General features: G+C 38.7%; 1 protein-coding gene across 1 annotated transcript in view; it reads right to left on the bottom strand.

Annotated features, from left to right (window-relative positions):
- Nucleotides 1-17,615, bottom strand: part of KCNB2 (potassium voltage-gated channel subfamily B member 2) — a gene marked incomplete at both ends in the record, with an annotated part of 368,172 nt that overhangs the window by 80,629 nt on the left and 269,928 nt on the right. The window lies entirely within an intron of this gene.

The following is a 17,615-nucleotide window of genomic DNA, read 5'->3' as shown; positions in this document are numbered from 1 at the left end:
TTAGCATATAACCTTGGGCAAGTTCCAAAACAACTCTGAACTTCAGTTTCTTTATTGCAAAACACACTGTTGGGAGAATTAAATAAGTTTCTATATGCACAGGGCCTGAAAATCCTGTTCCTCAATAAATGAGTCTCCCTTCCAAGGTTACTGCACTTTGATAATTGGGTCAAACCCAGTCTTGTTTTTTCACTGTGATTAATGAAATCCTCTAATTAAAAAAAAAAAAAACCTTCATTCTTCTTTACCCTTTCGTCTATTTACTGACTGTCATTTTGCCCTGTGTTTTCCATTTCACATACCCACCTCCATCTCCAGGCAGACACCCTGCCATGCCTTCCCTGGTTCCAGTCATGTGAACTGATTGCAACCAACCATCTCTAGCACCTGCCATTTTAACATTTTTGTCTCTTTGTGAGCTGACCCCTGGCCTCCTACTCAAGCCTCATTAACTGTCATTCTAGCCTTTAAGTTCTACCCTCCACTCGTAATGGACTTCTTCTAGTTCCTGGAAAGTCTAGCTTCTGGAAGCCAAGACCACCATACGCTCTCTTAAATTTGAGTCTTCCACAAGCCTGGACTTTGCCTGGACTGTTCTGCCCCTTTCTACTCAACTGGCCAACCCCCACTCTTCCTTCAGGTCTCCTCTAAATAACCTTTCCTCTGGAAGGCCCTCTCTGACCCCTTGGATCAGGTTCCATCCTGTATCTAAAAGCTCTCGCACATTTCACCATGCATATCACAGACTTGTTCAATTTCTGACTTCCCCTGGAGGCTGTATGCTCTTTGAAGGCAATGATTGCACAGTCCCAGGGCCCAGCACAAGGTCTGCACATAATAAGTGCTCACTAAGTACTTATTGAACAAATGAGTAAAAAAATGAATGAAAAAAGATTCTATTTCTCAATAAATACATGTCATTCCTTGAACTAGGTGCAACAGATGAATAGGCATATTACAGAGACTCAGAGTCTTTCTATCCATATAGTTTACTTCTGTGTTTCCATACGTTTCTCTGGTGGAGGAGGGGGGCAGGCTCCTTTGTTGAATCTCAGCCCCTCTGTGATATTAATAAGTTGATCAAGCGAGATAAGCTATAACGAGATAAGCTATAACGTTGATTCTGGGAACAAGGGAAGAAATGTTGTTACTAGCAAAATATTCCAGTTGTTGGCTTCCCCTCTCCCCACTGAAGCAGGAATACTATCTTTCAGAATTTAAAAAAATTGTTGCATTGCACAGTGCTTTGTAACTGCACCCAGCTATCTCATATCATCTGTAGTTTTAGAACCAAGAAAAGTGATTTATGAAGCATAGAGGAATTCCTGAGTTTTTTCAAGTGATAACAGCGCTTAAACTATCTCCAGATATTATGTAGCAACTGATGGAAACATTTTGTCCCATCAGCACAGAAAGCCAAATCAGATCATTCAAAGCTCTAAATTCTCAGACAGTTGACTCCTTCAGGCTCTTTTAAATGAGGTCTACATCAGCTCTGTTCAACTTGTTCTCAGTGTTCTTGTGGTTGTTGCTGGCCTTACCTGGATGCTGTCTAGATCTGCACCGTCCAATGTGGTGGCCACTAGCCACGTGTGGCTACTGAAGACTTCAAATGTGATGAGTCCAAATTGGGATCTGCTGTGAGTGTAAAGTATACACTAGATTTCAGACACTGAGTATACAAAAAAGATAACAGAAAATATGAATAATTTTTATATTGTTTACACATTGAAATGATAATCTGTTGGATATATTGGGCTAAAGAAAATATATTATTAATGTTAATTTCTCCAGTTTACTTTTATTTTTTGGTTGTGGCTACTAGAAAGTTGAAAATGTGGCTTGCATTATTATATTTCCATTTGACAGTGCTGGTCTAGATTCCTGGACAGTTGATTCAATGGGTCTGGAGAGCAAACTGACCCACTGCCTGCTTAGCTGTGTCCAATAACTACTTATGCTAGTCTCTAGAGATACAGAGACAAAACTGATCATGGATTTGCTTTTGTGGAACTTCTAATCTAATCTAGTGGGGAGCTATGGATATACAACTGTGTAATTTTAAAATCATGGAAAATTCAACAAAGAATATGGAAAGATGATATTGGGACATGGAAGAGGGGCAGATTACTGGTACGGGATGGGGCAGTGAGAGGCTAGGAAAGGCTTCCTTGGGGAGGGGTTGTCTAAGCTGAGTGCTGATGGAGAGCAAGGGCTAGAAGCCTGAAACATCATGGTGTGTGCCAATTTTGATGACAATTCTGGTGAAACCAAAAGCATCTGGAGGTGCTGGAATGTAATGATTCAGGGAGAAATGAGTCATGGAGGTGGAGAGATAGTCCAGTCTTGAAGAGCTCCGTATGCAAAACCAAACTGCAATGCCAGGCATATTACCTAGGTCTTTCTACTCTGCCATCTTCTCTGCCATCTGCCATATTACTTAGGAAGCTATGGTGGAGAACAGGTTTTAGTCCTAACAAATGTAGCTGTATGATAAGGCTCTAACTGCTTTTAGTTGCCTTGGTGTGGGAGCAGTTCAGGATGGACCAAGGTGACCTCTGCAAGGTACTAGAAGGACCTCTGAAAGGCACTGCTCTTGAGGGACTAGTGCGATGGAGTTGAGAAGTATTGGTAAGTCCCTACTGGGAAGGCTTCCTGCACCGAAAGGGGTGGGGGGCATAACCCCTTGCATGTGAGTGGACACAAAATACATTTTCATTGGCTGGAGATGACTCCTAGTTGAGTGACCGTCTTCCTTTTTTCAATTCTGCTCTTAACCTTTCTGGGTTATTGCTCTTAGACTTGATGCTTGTCATCATCTCAGGCCCTCTAGCCCTACGTATGGACCTTGTTCCCTCCTGCCACAGTGGCTTTGCACATGCTAATCTCTCTGCTTGGAATAGTCTTCCTTCCTCTACTTCCTCCTGCTTCTCCTCCAGTGTCAGTTTAATGATCCCTCCTTTGGGAAGCTTCCTCTGAAAACTCCAGTTTGCCCCATGTCCACTCTCTTCACGGCATCTGTCACAGTTACAGGGACTCATTCTCTGGTTTAGTTGGTCTCACTGTCTACATTGCAGGCATGAAGAGAGCGGACATTCTTTATGTTTCTGCTCACCAGGTTCTTAGAACAGTGCTTGGCATCTTGCTACATGTGGAGCTCATGAAGCGTAGAGGAATTCCTGAGTTTTTTCCAGTGATAACAGTCCTTAAACTACCTCCAGATATTATCACTATCTCACATTCCCATGGGTCAGCTATCGCTCTCATTTTACAGATAAGAGAACTGAGGTTCAGAGGTTAGATGGTACTTTAGCTCAGGTTCCTGAGAGGCAGAGCCTGAGATGGGGATCCTTGTTCACTGATATACTGGAAGAGTGCTGTCAGGAGAAGGAGAATGAGGAAAGCAGGGTGGAGCAAGGGAAAAAAGCTACTTGAGAACTTGGTATCAGCGGGCAACCAGCTGCAGCCCTGACCCCGCAGGGAGCTCTGGAGTATGTTGCATCATAGAACTGGTCCCACCTTTAGAGGGAGGTGGCCTTTTCTACCCTGTGCAGGCTGCCCTGGTGGAGATGAGGCAGGATGTGTAACTCTTGGGCAAGGCAGCTCCTCTTGGCCTTTTGTGAACGGGGGGCAGCTCTGCTCTGCTAGCAGCCAACACTCAGAGCAGTTGAGCATGGGTGTACCGACCCAGTAAAGGGGCTTTTGTTGAGGAATAAACAGTGTCTATTATAAGCGGGTTGCCTGAGATAACACAGACAATAAGTATCAACTCTGCTATGTTGGATCCAAACCTACTGATTCCAAATTTAGGGCTCATTTCAATAGAATTGAATAGAAACCAATGATTTCACTTTACAAAAGAAAAAAAAAAAAGCTTATGGCTATATGCAGAGGTGGTGGATGTATTAACCATAGGCTAGTGCAAACACTCGCCAAATAGTCAGTCAGTGTTTTGGTGCCATTGACTACATTGTGTTAATGAGAAAGCAATTAAATCATAGACTTATTTTCGGAATTTTATGTATGTGAAACCCAGGAGTAAATGATCCCTATTAACCTAAACAGTGACCTGATAACAACAAAAGTCTTGACTTTATAAATTACAAATGACCAAACTTCTAAAACCATGCGTGACTCAATAATTCGTTAACACTTGCTCACTGTTGTTGGGAATTCATTTACAGAATACTTTTCCGTAGAGAAATAAGACTGAGAAATTAACCATCAAATTCTATTGGAGCATCTCCACTATCCTGTGCTGAGAATGTTTACACTGAACCTATTCAGTGGTAGATCTTCCGCTGTAGAAAATGGCTATTGAAAAAAAATATATAGCTATTGATTGTTTTTGCATCCCACATAAATATTTAATAATACGTTTGGCTATAAATCTAAGATTAATGCAATGGAACTGTAGGGTCTGCAATATTTCAACTGTAGTTTGTATCATAGCAGCATGAGTGTAAACAAAGCAAGAAATATAATGGAACATGTAATATTCTGACAAATAATATAAATCTCTTTTTTGATTAGTAGAAAAGTAGTAGAAATGGTCACGAAAAGCATGGTGTGATAATGAAAAGAGGATTATATTTGTTCTAAAAGTCATATCTGGGAAGAAAATCTCCTTCAAAAGTATTTAAAAAACTGTTTGCTTAAGTTAAATCTGTAAGAACTGTCAGCCTTTTTAATTAGTGTAAATCAGTTAATATTTTTGAGTGCCATTCTAGGGAACCTCAGCAGAAACATAAGATATGGTTCCTTCATTCAGTTATTTTGTTTGTTTTTTTTTAAAGGTTTTTTTTGATGTGGACCATTTTTTTTTAAAGTCTATTGAATTTGTTACAATATTGCTTCTGTTTTATGCTTTGGTTTTTTGGCTGCAAGGCACGTGGGATCTTAGCTCACCGACAAGGAATCGAACCCGCACCCCCTGCGTTGGAAGGCGAAGTCTTAACCACTGGACCGCTAGGGAAGTCCCTTTCATTCCAGAAAGAAACTTGTAGGATTTTAAGATGCATGGTAAGCATTAAGCTTTGCTGACAGAATTAATACTTTTTCTCATGGTATTCCTGACAAGATTCCAACAATGCAGAGATTCTGAGAAAGTAAAAATCATCTGGAATAAATTTCATATTAACTTACATTGTCTAAAGCAGCACTGTCCCGTTGAAATATAATGTGAGCCACAGGCATAATTTTAAAATTTGTAGTAGTCACGTTAAAAATATTAAAAAGATACAGGTGAAATCAATTTCAATAATATATTTTATTTAACCCAGTATTTCTAAAATATTATCATTTAAACATGTAATCAACATAAAATTTATTAAAGAGATATTTAAAATTCTCTTTTTTTCACTAAATCTTCAAAATCTGGTGTGTATTTTACACTTACAGTACATCTCAGTGTGAACGAGCCACATTTCAAGTGGTCAATATCCGTGCAGGTAGAGAAAGTTCCCTCGCGTGAAGCCATCTGACATTTCAGAGCTGTGGAACCTTAGTACAAAGATGCTCTGTGGGAGCCCTGGGGGGAGCAGACTTTCTGCTCTGGAAGGGTTCGTGCCCTTTACTAGAAAGTGATGGAAGTTCGGTTGAGAGGTACACCAAGTTTAGTTTTTAGAGGAAAGATCTAGCTCTGGTATCCGTGTCCAACTCTTTACAGAGATTTAAGGTTGTTTCAAATTCTCCAACATCAAAATTCATTTGAACCTCAAATTATAAGAATAATGCAAAGTGAATGTGAAAATGTAATAAAGTGCTAAATAGTATAGTGGGGACACTGTAATTTATTGTCCTGTCACTAATTTTTCCAGACGGTACATCTTATCTATGTTAACTAGACTCCACTGTAACCCCGTCATGCCCAGGTCTCAGGGTTAAGCACACAGGAGGAGGTCCCTAAGTACAAGAAGATGTAATGCAGTAATGCTGAGAATGTCCTATGTTTAGATGTTAGTAGAAATGAGGAGAGGTGGAATTTTCTGTAGTTCACTTTTGGAGATGTTCTACCTCATTCCATAGAAAGGATCTGTATGTTCATGTGTTTCATAGGCTTTGCTGCGTTAGTTTTAGCTTCTGGTAAGATAATCAAGTTTGGTGATCATCAACTTTTTACGGGATGTACTTTAGCATCTGTGTCTGAGAGCCATGGGTTTGGTACTGCCAGTCACAGTGGAGAGTTATTCATTGTAGACATATGCTGGAGAATGATGAGAGGAGCTGTATGGGACACAGAATTAGACACTGCCACAAATCCACACTGCTAGATTCCCAATCAAATGACTGTACAAGATCAAATGACTGTAAAAGAAGGAAACTTTAAGACTGATACTCATACAGAAGTCCTGCTTTATATTTTAATTACACACACACACACACGCGCGCGCGCACACACACACACACACACACACACACACAATGAGAAGTGATTTGAATAATTAGCCTCTCCCAATCCATGCCACGTGTTAACTTTCTGCATCTCGTTCATACAGGGTTATAAAGCCATTCCATTAAAATTTCTCCTCTGGCACTCACACATTAACTGGAGTTTGAGATTTATAGGACTGTGTGGAGACTACTGTATACCATAAAAGTCTCCATCAAATAATTTCTTTTCTATAAAGCAGAATCTGAGTTTTGCACCAGAAATTACTCAGCTGGCTCCTCTGGGTACACAGCAATTTTTTCAATTTATTAAATCTAAATGGCTAAAACAATCTTAATATGTACAGCAAAATTAGGTAGGTACACAACCATATCTGAAAAATCGCTAGCATTGTATTTAACATTTACTTAACAAACGTTTGGTGTCTACTAGGTGTCACAACGGTACTAGATGTTGGGATACAGAGACAGACTATGTATGGTCCCTGTCCTCAAGAGGCACAGGATTCTGTTTGACGAAGTGCTGGATATTGAATACAACTAGAAGTCACTGTACCTCGGTGATTTGATTTGATTTTGGACACACAGAATTGTTGGATGTTAGGCTGCAGATTCCAAGTCTCAGGTTTCTTTTCTTCTTTAAAAGCATATTTTTAAAATTGAAGTATATTTGATTTACAATGTTGTGTTAGTTTCAGGTGCACAGCAACGTGATTCAGTTATATATATATATATATATATGTTCTTTTTCAGATTCTTTTCCATTATAGGTTATTATAAGATATTGAGTAGAGTTCCCTGTGCTATACAGTAGGACCTTGTGGTTTATCAATTTTATATACAGTAGTGTATATCTGTTAATCCCCAATTCCTAATTTGTCCCTACTCCCCTTTCCCTTTTGGTAACTGTAAATTTGTTTTCTATGTCTGTGAGTCTATTTCTGTTTTGTCAATAAGTTCATTTCTATCATTTCTTTAGATTCCACATATAAGTGATATCATATGATATTTGTCTTTCTCTGTCTGACTTACTTCACTTAGTATGATAATCTCTAGGTCCATCCATGTTGCTGCAAATGGCATTATTTCATTCTTTTTTATGGCTGAGTAATATTCCATTGTGTGTGTGTGTACACACACACACACACACACACACACACACACACACACACACACACACACATCACCTTCTTCTTTATCCATTCATCTGTTGATGGACATTTAGCATTTAGGTTGTTTCCATGTCTTGGCTGTTGTAAATAGTGCTGCTATGAACATAAGGATGCATGTATCTTTTTGAATTATATTAGTTTTGCTGGGATATATGCCCAGGAGTGGGATTGCTGTTATCATGCGGCAGCTCTATTTTTAGTTTGTTAAGGAACCTCCATACTGTTTTCCATAATGGCTGCACCAATTTACATTTCCACCAACAGTGTAGGAGGGTCCCCTTTCTCCATATCCTCTCCAGCCTTTATTATTTGTCGCAAAGTCTCAGTTTTTGGAAGACTGCCCCCCATGCCTCATGTTGCACTCTGGTGGTGACAGAAAGACAAAGATGTCTTGTGCTACTGAAGAACTATTGAAAAATGGATAATAGTAGAGCTCCTGTTTTTAAAAAGTATTTTTGGGTAGCTCTTCTCCAAAGCAATAAAGAGATTTAACTTTCTCACTCGAAATGTCTAAAATAATTTTCAATGCAGAGGGGATTTTAAAAAGTAAGCAGAATGCTGGTTTACATAATCTATTTTAAATGATGATTGACACACTGAGTAAGTAAGAGAGCTTGTATTCAGGAAAAATGGATTTTATAGTCATATAATATTCATGCTTAGAATTATAAAGAAGGTTAATAGAATTAATCCCAATGAAACCGAAAGGAATTGTGATTAACATATTATAAAGTAAAGAATTATGAGACTGGTGAGGGAAAATTCTCTTTTTTGAGGCTAAGCAAAAGAATAATTCACAATTATCTGGGCCCTAATGTGTGTGCATGTGTGTGTCATGGATGTACATTAAATAATACCAAAGATGATGAAAATACTGAAAAGTAAAAAAAGAACATTAGGCATAAAAATAAGAAAGGTGCAATGATTTTATAATTTTAGGTTCTTAATCTCAAATTTTTTGGATATTTTGGTGAAAACATTTTCAGCCCTTGGAGGGTAGAAATGGGGTTCTTTTTCAATACCGTATGCTCAGCATTTAACACAGTGGCCAACTCTTCATAAGTTTTCAACAAATAATTGTTGAATGAATAGGTAGATGAATCAACTAACAAATGATCTGAATAACAAACTTTTAGAGAAAGTAAATGAAAGTAGCATCACTTCGACTGATTTTGTGTAATGTCTTGCTTTGTTTTAGGTGCTTTACATAGTAAATCACATAACAGTCCTTTAAGGCAATGCTACTCGAAGTATGGTCCGTGGACCCGAGCCCATCTGCAAATTGTCACTAATCTGTGACAAGATAAGTACAGTACAGAAATTAAGAGTAAGCATTTAGAATTTTTTTACAGCAATTTGACACTGCCACAACAGCCAACAGCATGATCTTTATCCTAATTTATTTTTAATTAATTATTTATTTATTTATTTTTACAAAAGTATTGGTCCATAACAAATTGTAAACTACAAAGAAAGGAGAGAAGAAAAATATTAGAAACTGGTCCTTCAGCAGGGAGTTTGAAAAGCACTGCTCTGAAGTATGTACTGTAATCCCCACTTGACTGATAAGGAAACCGAGGTTGATAAATCAAGTAGCCAGTAAGGGCTGGGATTGTCGGAGCCAAAAGCTCCAATCCCTTTTGTATTTGGAAAACAGATAAACCTCCTAGTTAAGGGCTTGAGTGTATGACCAGTTTTTATTGATAAAACGTCCCCAGCAGCAGCAGCATTTAGGATTCATGCCAGATACAGTGTAATGCAGGAAGAAACACACACGTGAAATAAATGGAAAGGGGGATGCTTTAAGCAATGGGGCAGTCCTGCCTCGTGATATATGATAAGAATGAGTGTTAAGGGAGAGGGAATCTAATTTGCTTTCCACAGGGACCTCTGTTCTACCCTAGCTCTCCTGCTGAAGTAAATATCAGGGAAGGTCAGTCTATTTATAGTGAGTTGGAGAATTGAGAGGACTGGCTGGGCTTCACGGGGAAAACATTCATCCACTGATGCCCTCAACCAACTATTTGTCTGGAATATCCAAGGCTACTGTGGCAAACATGCTGTTTGTTGTTTTGTGCTTTGCCCTATTTGGACGATCACTTTTATTTTGCATTTTCTTCAGTTTGAGCATAGGGAAATCCTAGTGACTTCTGAGAAAACCAGGGACTCCTAGGTTGGTAGCATCAATGATTCTATCAAATGAAATCAAAATTTCATATTTTACATATTTAAAGTGATCTCCCACCCTTCATTGGTTGTATAAATGCAAAAAGAAATACAGAATCTTGATGCAAGAATACTGAGTTTATGAACGTGTTAATATATACCTAAGAAACTAAACAGTTAAAATAGCAATTAAGGGCTGGAAACTGTAAAGCAACTTGTTTGCAGAAGCACCGCACAATCCTAGCCATGAGGCTGAAAGGTGCCTGCAAGGTTGGCATCCTGGGAGGTCCCATGTTCAAGTGGAGGCTGAAAGGCCACTCGGGGGCAGTGTTGTAAAGGGCGCAGGGCAGGGGGCGGGGTGGGGGGGAGGAGGCATGGGGAGTGCGTGGCCATCTCAAGAGAACACTGAAGGTTGTTGCTTCTAACTCCAATCTCTTCCTGAGAGAGCTGATTTTCATGTTGTTTCTGGAGTGGAATTCTAATCCAGATCATGAAAACATTTCAAATTTTAATGCTGGAGCCTTTCCAAACTCAGCTCGAGGATCACTTCTTACCTTTCCTAGCCTTCTCTGGACAAAATAATATGAACATTTTATTAAATAGCACCTGTAGGAATTATTGGACATTTGGGGGGTATGTTTTTGCCTTTTCCTTATTAGGTTATAATTTCCTCAAAGGCATAGATGGTGTCTTATTCACTTTTCTAGAGTAATGCCTCACAAATTACATAGCAAGGCACACAGTTGGTGTTCAAAAGATGTTTGTTGAATGGAGGTGGAATCTGAGATTTTCTAAAAAACAGGAGAGACAACTCTTGTAAACCTGTTTTCTGCCATTTAGATGATATTAAATCATTTAATTTAAAAAATGAAATGACTATGTATAAATATGGAAAATATTTAGTATAAATCTAGAGAAGATAGAATAAAAATATTATGTAAATCATGATTCACCTAGGAAATATATAAGTAATAAGAAGAGTATGTGGAATTATGCAAAATGGAAAATAATTGTATCTGGATGATGAGCATTTTATTGTAAAAGGTCATTTTTTACTATTATTATCTAGATAATATTGTTTTATACATATATAGCATATACACTATATATATATATATATATATATTTTGTGTGTGTGTGTGTGTGTGTGTGTGTGTGTGTGTGTGTGTGTGGTACGCGGCCCCTCTCACTGCTGTGGCCTCTCCCGTTGCGGAGCACAGGCTCCGGATGCGCAGGCTCAGCGGCCATGGCTCACGGGCCCAGCAGCTCCGCGGCATGTGGGATCTTCCCAGACCGGGGCACGAACCCGTGTCCCCTGCATCGGCCGGCAGACTCTCAACCACTGCGCCACCAGGGAAGCCCCAATATATTTTTATATATAAAATTACATCTATAAATATACAAATTATAGTTATATATTTATATTACATTGTTTTATATATTACATAATATATAATAGATTATACATAAATATGTTGTTTTATATATGCGAAAACGAAAACAGATAAATATATGTAAAAAATATTTTGTTTAAATTTGTTGTCTTGAATAGTTTATAATGTTAGGTTAGTTTTTTAATAAAAATTAAAAAAATTTTAGGATAATGCTGAAAATAAGTTTGATTACTTAGAAAATTACTTAGAAAATTTTTAAAAAATCACAATCTTTTAAGCAAAAAAATTAAAAAAAAATCACAATCTTTTAAGAAAAAAATTTAAAAAAATCACAATCTTTTAAGCAAAAAAAAAATAATAAAGTTTGGGGGAGAATTGTCTTGTTTATTCAACATCCCAAATTCATGTTGGCTTCAAAAATTTGGAACTTTCATATGAATCAAGGATTTTTTTCTTTGACTAAAATCTTAGAAAAATGATGAAATTATGAAAAATTATGTATGAAATTTTATTCATTTTATATACTATTATCCACTTTACTGTCTACATAGACTTATAATATATATTACAATTTAGATCCAGAAATTTTAAGGTGAAATTACCATACCATAAAATAGCAATAATACCTACAACATTTACTCTGAAGTAATTAGTTAATACTCATTAGCTTGTATTAACTCATATGCTGAAAGAGTATATTTCCTCAAGATAACATTAATACCATAAAACCTGCTTAATATAATTTAAAGAGGGAAAACCAGTGTGATGTATAAATCAAAACCCATAAATAATTCTAAAGAAATACAGCTGTGTTGTTTAAATGTCAATCCAGACCCAGATTTTCCTAATAAAACATTTTATAGTCTTGGTTGGTTCTTGGTACATTACTTCTTTCATAAATACATTGAGAAAAAAAAAAAGCTTTGAACTTAGCAGAGCAAATGTTTTCAAGTCCCTGAAAGTATTTGTTTCTCAAGGTCTATAACATTTCCCCTTACTGTGGGATTGCTATGGGATTAACTGCTATGGGATTAGTAGATCTTGCTATGCTCTTAATTAGCTCAACAACATTTTATTAACTAGCTAGCGAGATAATACATTTTAAATTTTAAAGTCTTTCATTGTCTAAAAATCATGGTTTTTCAGTCAGTGAGCAGAGGAACAAGAACCCCTAGTGGAAGGAGGTACCTCTGGGGGGGCTAGTTGCCAAGAAGCACCAGGTAACATAAAGGATGTGGCTGTTCTGAGAAAGACCCGTACACCTCAGGAGGCTCTTTTGATGGTGAGGAAAGGGCAGCTATAGGGTGGTGTTCTCGAGAGATGCAGCCCAGAGGCCACTTAACAGTAAAGATCTCTCTGGTTCCAAGAGTACCACGTAGGTACGATTCTAAATACATCGAACGGATAAAGCTGGGCTCAAACTCCTTTTCATAGAGTTAAAAGCCAGCATGTTCCAACCTTGAATGGTAGTGCCTACAGTGGATATTTTATTGAGGTCCACCTTGAATATGAAGTACAGAGGGAGAGAGTAGTTGATAATGTTTTGGGCAGTGAAAGTAGAAAAAGGTGATAAACGGGCAACAGAGTAGCTTTGAGATTCCTTGGCATAGGGTAGCTATTGTGAAAAGGACACCCTAGCTTGTAAAATTTCTAGCAAGCAATGAAAATTCCCAGAAGAAAGAGTTAACTTAGGTTGACACTACCACTTGCGACAAGCATCTGTCTGCTGCAGGGCCACGGTAACAGGTGTGCCATTGCTCTTGCAAAATACCTCCATTTTTGAATTTTTTTCCTAAGAAACATCCAGCTTTTTCACTGTCATTGTTATTTCACTTATTATAAGTGAAAATGGGCTTGTTTTAAAATAAATTTACTTTGTAAACTGTAGCCAGTTTTTTTTTAAAAAAAGCAAAATGATAATTGCAATGTGACAATTTTGAATAATATCCCTATGGCGAATTTTTCTGAACACTAGTTTCTGTTACCTCTTTCACGGGCACTTGGCAAATTCAAGAGAAGACAAACAATGGCAGGAGAACGGAAGTGGAATAGATCTGGTGTTGACGTTTTAACTTAAAATCTAGAGTATTCTTGGAGCAGAATATCGCGATTGAGAATTTTGCTGCTATACTCCAAATTAATAAAGGATATTAAATATGAATTGTTATGAAGAGTCAAAGGAAAAGGCAGCCAGCCCAAGGCTGACACACCCTGGGAAAGCCAAACACGGATCCTTGTACACGGAGCTCTGTTTATGTTTATAGTTTGCATACTGTCTTTGGAATATAGTAACTAGATTGCTGAAGGAGTAAATGAGTGTGTGAATAAAGGAATATTTTCTAGAAATGAATTTGCGAAGGTCAGGGCAGGGGGTAGTTCTTCATCTGATTTATCCAGTTTGGCTGACTATACCAACCTCCTTAATCTGATACCTGTGAAATTTCTACTTGGGCCATGTGTGATTTGTACTTCCTAGTTGTGATCTGTACTTTGTAGCTTGCTTACACCTCCAGGGCCCTTGGAAGTCACACATCTGGGAACTCTTTGCATGGAAAACTTCAGAACAAGTGCAGGTGTTTATTCTGAAGTACTCTAAGTACCGTCAAGTCTAGTTCTCATAACTCTCAATGCCAACCGTCAAAGACAGAGGCCATTAGTTTATAGATTATCCTGCCAGAGTTGTAATAAAGAAAACACGATTCTCAGAACTCTCCGCCGTGGGCACCATTCATCTTTCTTTCAGCATCTTGGAGTTTATGCCTAGCCTTTTACCATTGTTTTTTTCTATTGCTTTCTCCTTCCTGACAAGGCAAAGCTACCACACCCATGAAACCATACCTGGGTTTAGTTGAATCTTGAGGATGGTGAGGTATATTATTTCTTCCTAGAATAAAATATCTTATTTCTCAATTAAAACATTTGAAAACCCCATTGCACTCAGCATTAACGTGAAGTCTTAGTAGCGCGTTTATAATCTGAAATATTTTGAACGAAGTGGCTCTGGTTAGTGTTTGCTTGGTTAACCTCTGCCCTGTACGCATGCTTCATTCACTTAACCTTTCCCCCCAGTGACGCGGGACCTCTGAGTTACTCTTCAAATGTACAATTGTTCTTGGAACATGAGGGGTGAGCCTCACTAGAGGAACAGTCACTTGAAGACTAGCCCGACCCGCTCCGTCCTGCCAATTTTCTATTCAGCACTTGCACGATTTGGAGGAATCAATTGCTCTGTTTGCCGGGCTCAATGCAGAGTGACAGAAACAAGAAGGTGATGCTATATATATTTCTGACTCCCTAAATTATATTCAAAGATGGTGATTAATTTTTTTCCACAATAGTCATAGTAATTATTTCCCTGGAATATCCCTGGGGGCACCTCACCTCATTGCTTTTATAGTAAGGCCTGACTAGGTTGGGAGCATCCTTCATATCCACCCGTATTCTGGATACCCAGCTCACTCTACTCTTCTTGGCCAAAGAGTGGACTGAAGATGCCTCAGGAAAGTCACAGCTCCTGGGAAGACTGCTCCAGGACTGGCTTGGAGTTCGTGTCTGAGAACTTCCAGCAAAAGGAATTTTGGTTTGATTCCACTCCACGTCGATGTCTTCAAATTATGCTGTGACTTCTCATCAGTTGATAATGAGTCCTTCAGAAAAGTGTCTCCCAGGAGGTCAAGTCGAGGCTGGTCCTCATTTCTCTTTAGGTCTCATCCAAATACGTGCCCTATCTACTTCACCACATGCTGTTTTCTCCTATGAACTGCTTCTCTTTCCAGTAGCAATGTTTTTCCAAACATTTCTCCAATCAAAATTCTAGAGCCATCTCATAGTACGTAATCTGCAGGATGGGATGTCTCTTCTCCCAATATTTCCTTATCATTATCATGAGATATTTTTGCCACTTAGAGATGCAAAGTTTAAAATTTAACATACATGATTCTGGACAGGTTAAAAGATGTCTCACACGGATACGCAGATAGATAATTAGAAATAACTAGTTTATATAGAAAATTGAATGACTCAGAAAGCCACAAATATGTCTTCTCAGTTAAGTATTACTTAAAAAACCCAGTGCATGCACCCCAATGTTCATAGCAGCATTATTTACAATTGCCAAGATATGGAAGCCACCTAAGTGTCCATCAACAGATGAATGGATAAAGAAGATGTGGTATATACATACAATGGAATACTACTCAGCCATAAAAAAGACTGAAATTTTGCCATTTGAAGCAACATGAATGGACTTGGAGGGCATTCTACTAAGTGAAGTAAGCAGAGAAAGATAAATACTGTATGATATCACTTATATGTTGAATCTAAAAAATACAACAAACTAGTGAATATAATAAATAAGAAGCAGACCCACAGATATAGAGAACAAAATCGTGGTTACCAGAGGGGAGAGGGAAAGGGGGAGGAGCAATATAGGAGTAGAGAAGTAAGAGGTACAAACTATTAGGTATAAAATAAGCTACAAGAATATATTGTACAACATGAGGAATATAGCCAATTTTTATAATAACTATAAATGGAGTATAACCTTTAAAAATTGTGAACCATTCTACTGTATACCTGTAACTTATATAATATTGTACAGCAACTATACTTCAGTTAAAGAAAAAGAATACCACCCTCCCCCCAAAAGAGAACCCCTAAAACGCAACAACAAATAACCCAGCGGGGAGAAAAATGCTTTTGTGTAAAAAAAGTATCTGATCTCTATCAAGTGTATTCTTGAGACACTTTGGGCAAAACCACATGTGCTGATGTGACAGAATACAAGGGCCAAGTGAACGTCTAAGAAAACATACAAACTTCAGGGGCAGGGGAAGAGGCGGTGGATCCCTTTGCTGTCTACACAGTCTTTCACTGCCTTTATTTTAACTCAGTTGATCGATTCTCCTCCTGACTGCACAGTTCCTTAACGTCCTCCCCAGAGGGTTTCATCTGAGCTCCACTTCAACAAGCCACTCCCAAGTCCCCTTTTCATTTAGAACAGCTCCTCTGCCAAAGTTCACACTCTTTCTCTGCAACCACAACACTTCCAACCTTCCACATTTCTGTTGGACAGCTCCTTGCCTTCAACAATATTTTTAAATTAATGATAAATTTCCCTCATCTCCCACCCCCAGGCTGGTCCATCAGCCTCCTTTTAGCTTTATTTTTCTCCTCAGTTCCGAGCCCTACAATCAAATATGTTAGTAACTGAGAATTCCTCACCCCCTAGACCTTCTGCTATCTCCCACCCTAAATAGCTTCTACCATTTGCTTCTCCTGTTTCAGCTTTCATGGAGCTGAGGGATACAGGTCAAAGACAGAAACTGCTCTAATCTGCCCCACGAAGGGGTGACACAATCTATTTCTCTGCAGCTGGACCCTCACTACTTCCCTTTATCCATCCTTTGTTGACAGCATGTCACATGCCCCACAGTAGCTGTCTAAAACTTATGAAACTTCCATATCTTCTCCATCTCACCTACCCCTCCTCCCACCTCCAAACCATCCAGGTAGATCTTCACATTTGTCCTCATCTCTTCCTTCCCCCCAAAGAAAACCATATTCTGATCAAAGTTCCTGCAGCTTTCCACCTGTCTTCTTTAATCTTTTACCATAATGTACCTGTTCTTTTTTTTTTTTTTTGGCCGCGCTGTGAGGCGTGTGGGACCTTAGTTCCCTGACCAGGGACTGAACCTGGGCCCTCGGCAGTGAGAGCGCAGAGTCTGAACCACTGGACCGCCAGGGAATTCCCTTAATATACCTATACTTTTCTTGCTCTCTCTTATTCTAATTAGAAACAATCTCTTCTCCTTTCTAAAACCTTTCTAAACCTTTCTCCTTTCTAAAACCTTCTCCTTTCTAAAACCTTTCTAAAACCTTCAATGCTCTTGGTTCTTTCTTCCAACTCCTTCTAGAACTTTACCATTAAGTATTTATCTTTTAAGCTAATCAATATTTCTCCTTCTACTAACTTCTCCTCTACCTGCTTTAGGGAAACAATTCTCCAAGGGTCTCTGGAGTTTCTCCACGTCGATAAGCAGAAGCACGATTTCCCTTGTTCTGGACCATTTCCCCAAAGACGCTTGGATAGCAAATAGCCTTGGAAGATAGTGTGTCCCTTCAAAGCAAAGGTAAGTTTGCTTACCGTTCATTATTAAAGAGTTTGGATCCTTAAACCTAGGGTTCATCTCCTGTAATGCAATCCGGGTGTCACCTGGCCTTCTCTGTGACACTATGAAAGAACTGGGCCTAGGGGAACAAGTACAAGAAAATGCCGATGCCTTGGCTACTGCTGCTGTTGTGAGTGATAAAGTCCTTTCTGACTCCTGGTGAGTATACAGCTCACCCTGTGGGGATGTAAGGGCAAGACCATACAACAGTGTCTCATAACCCGGGGATCTCACTTGCCACGTACCTCAGTCAGCATGACTACTAAGGGGCTATGGCGCATTCCCAATACGATGAGCTATTAAAGCAGAAGAAGATTAAGCAT

The sequence above is a fragment of the Leucopleurus acutus genome, assembly GCF_964270905.1.
Source record: "Leucopleurus acutus genome assembly, chromosome: 17".
Classification (NCBI taxonomy): Eukaryota; Metazoa; Chordata; class Mammalia; order Artiodactyla; family Delphinidae; genus Leucopleurus; species Leucopleurus acutus.
Note: the sequence above shows the minus strand (reverse complement) of the source record. Positions and strands in the feature narration are given on the sequence as shown.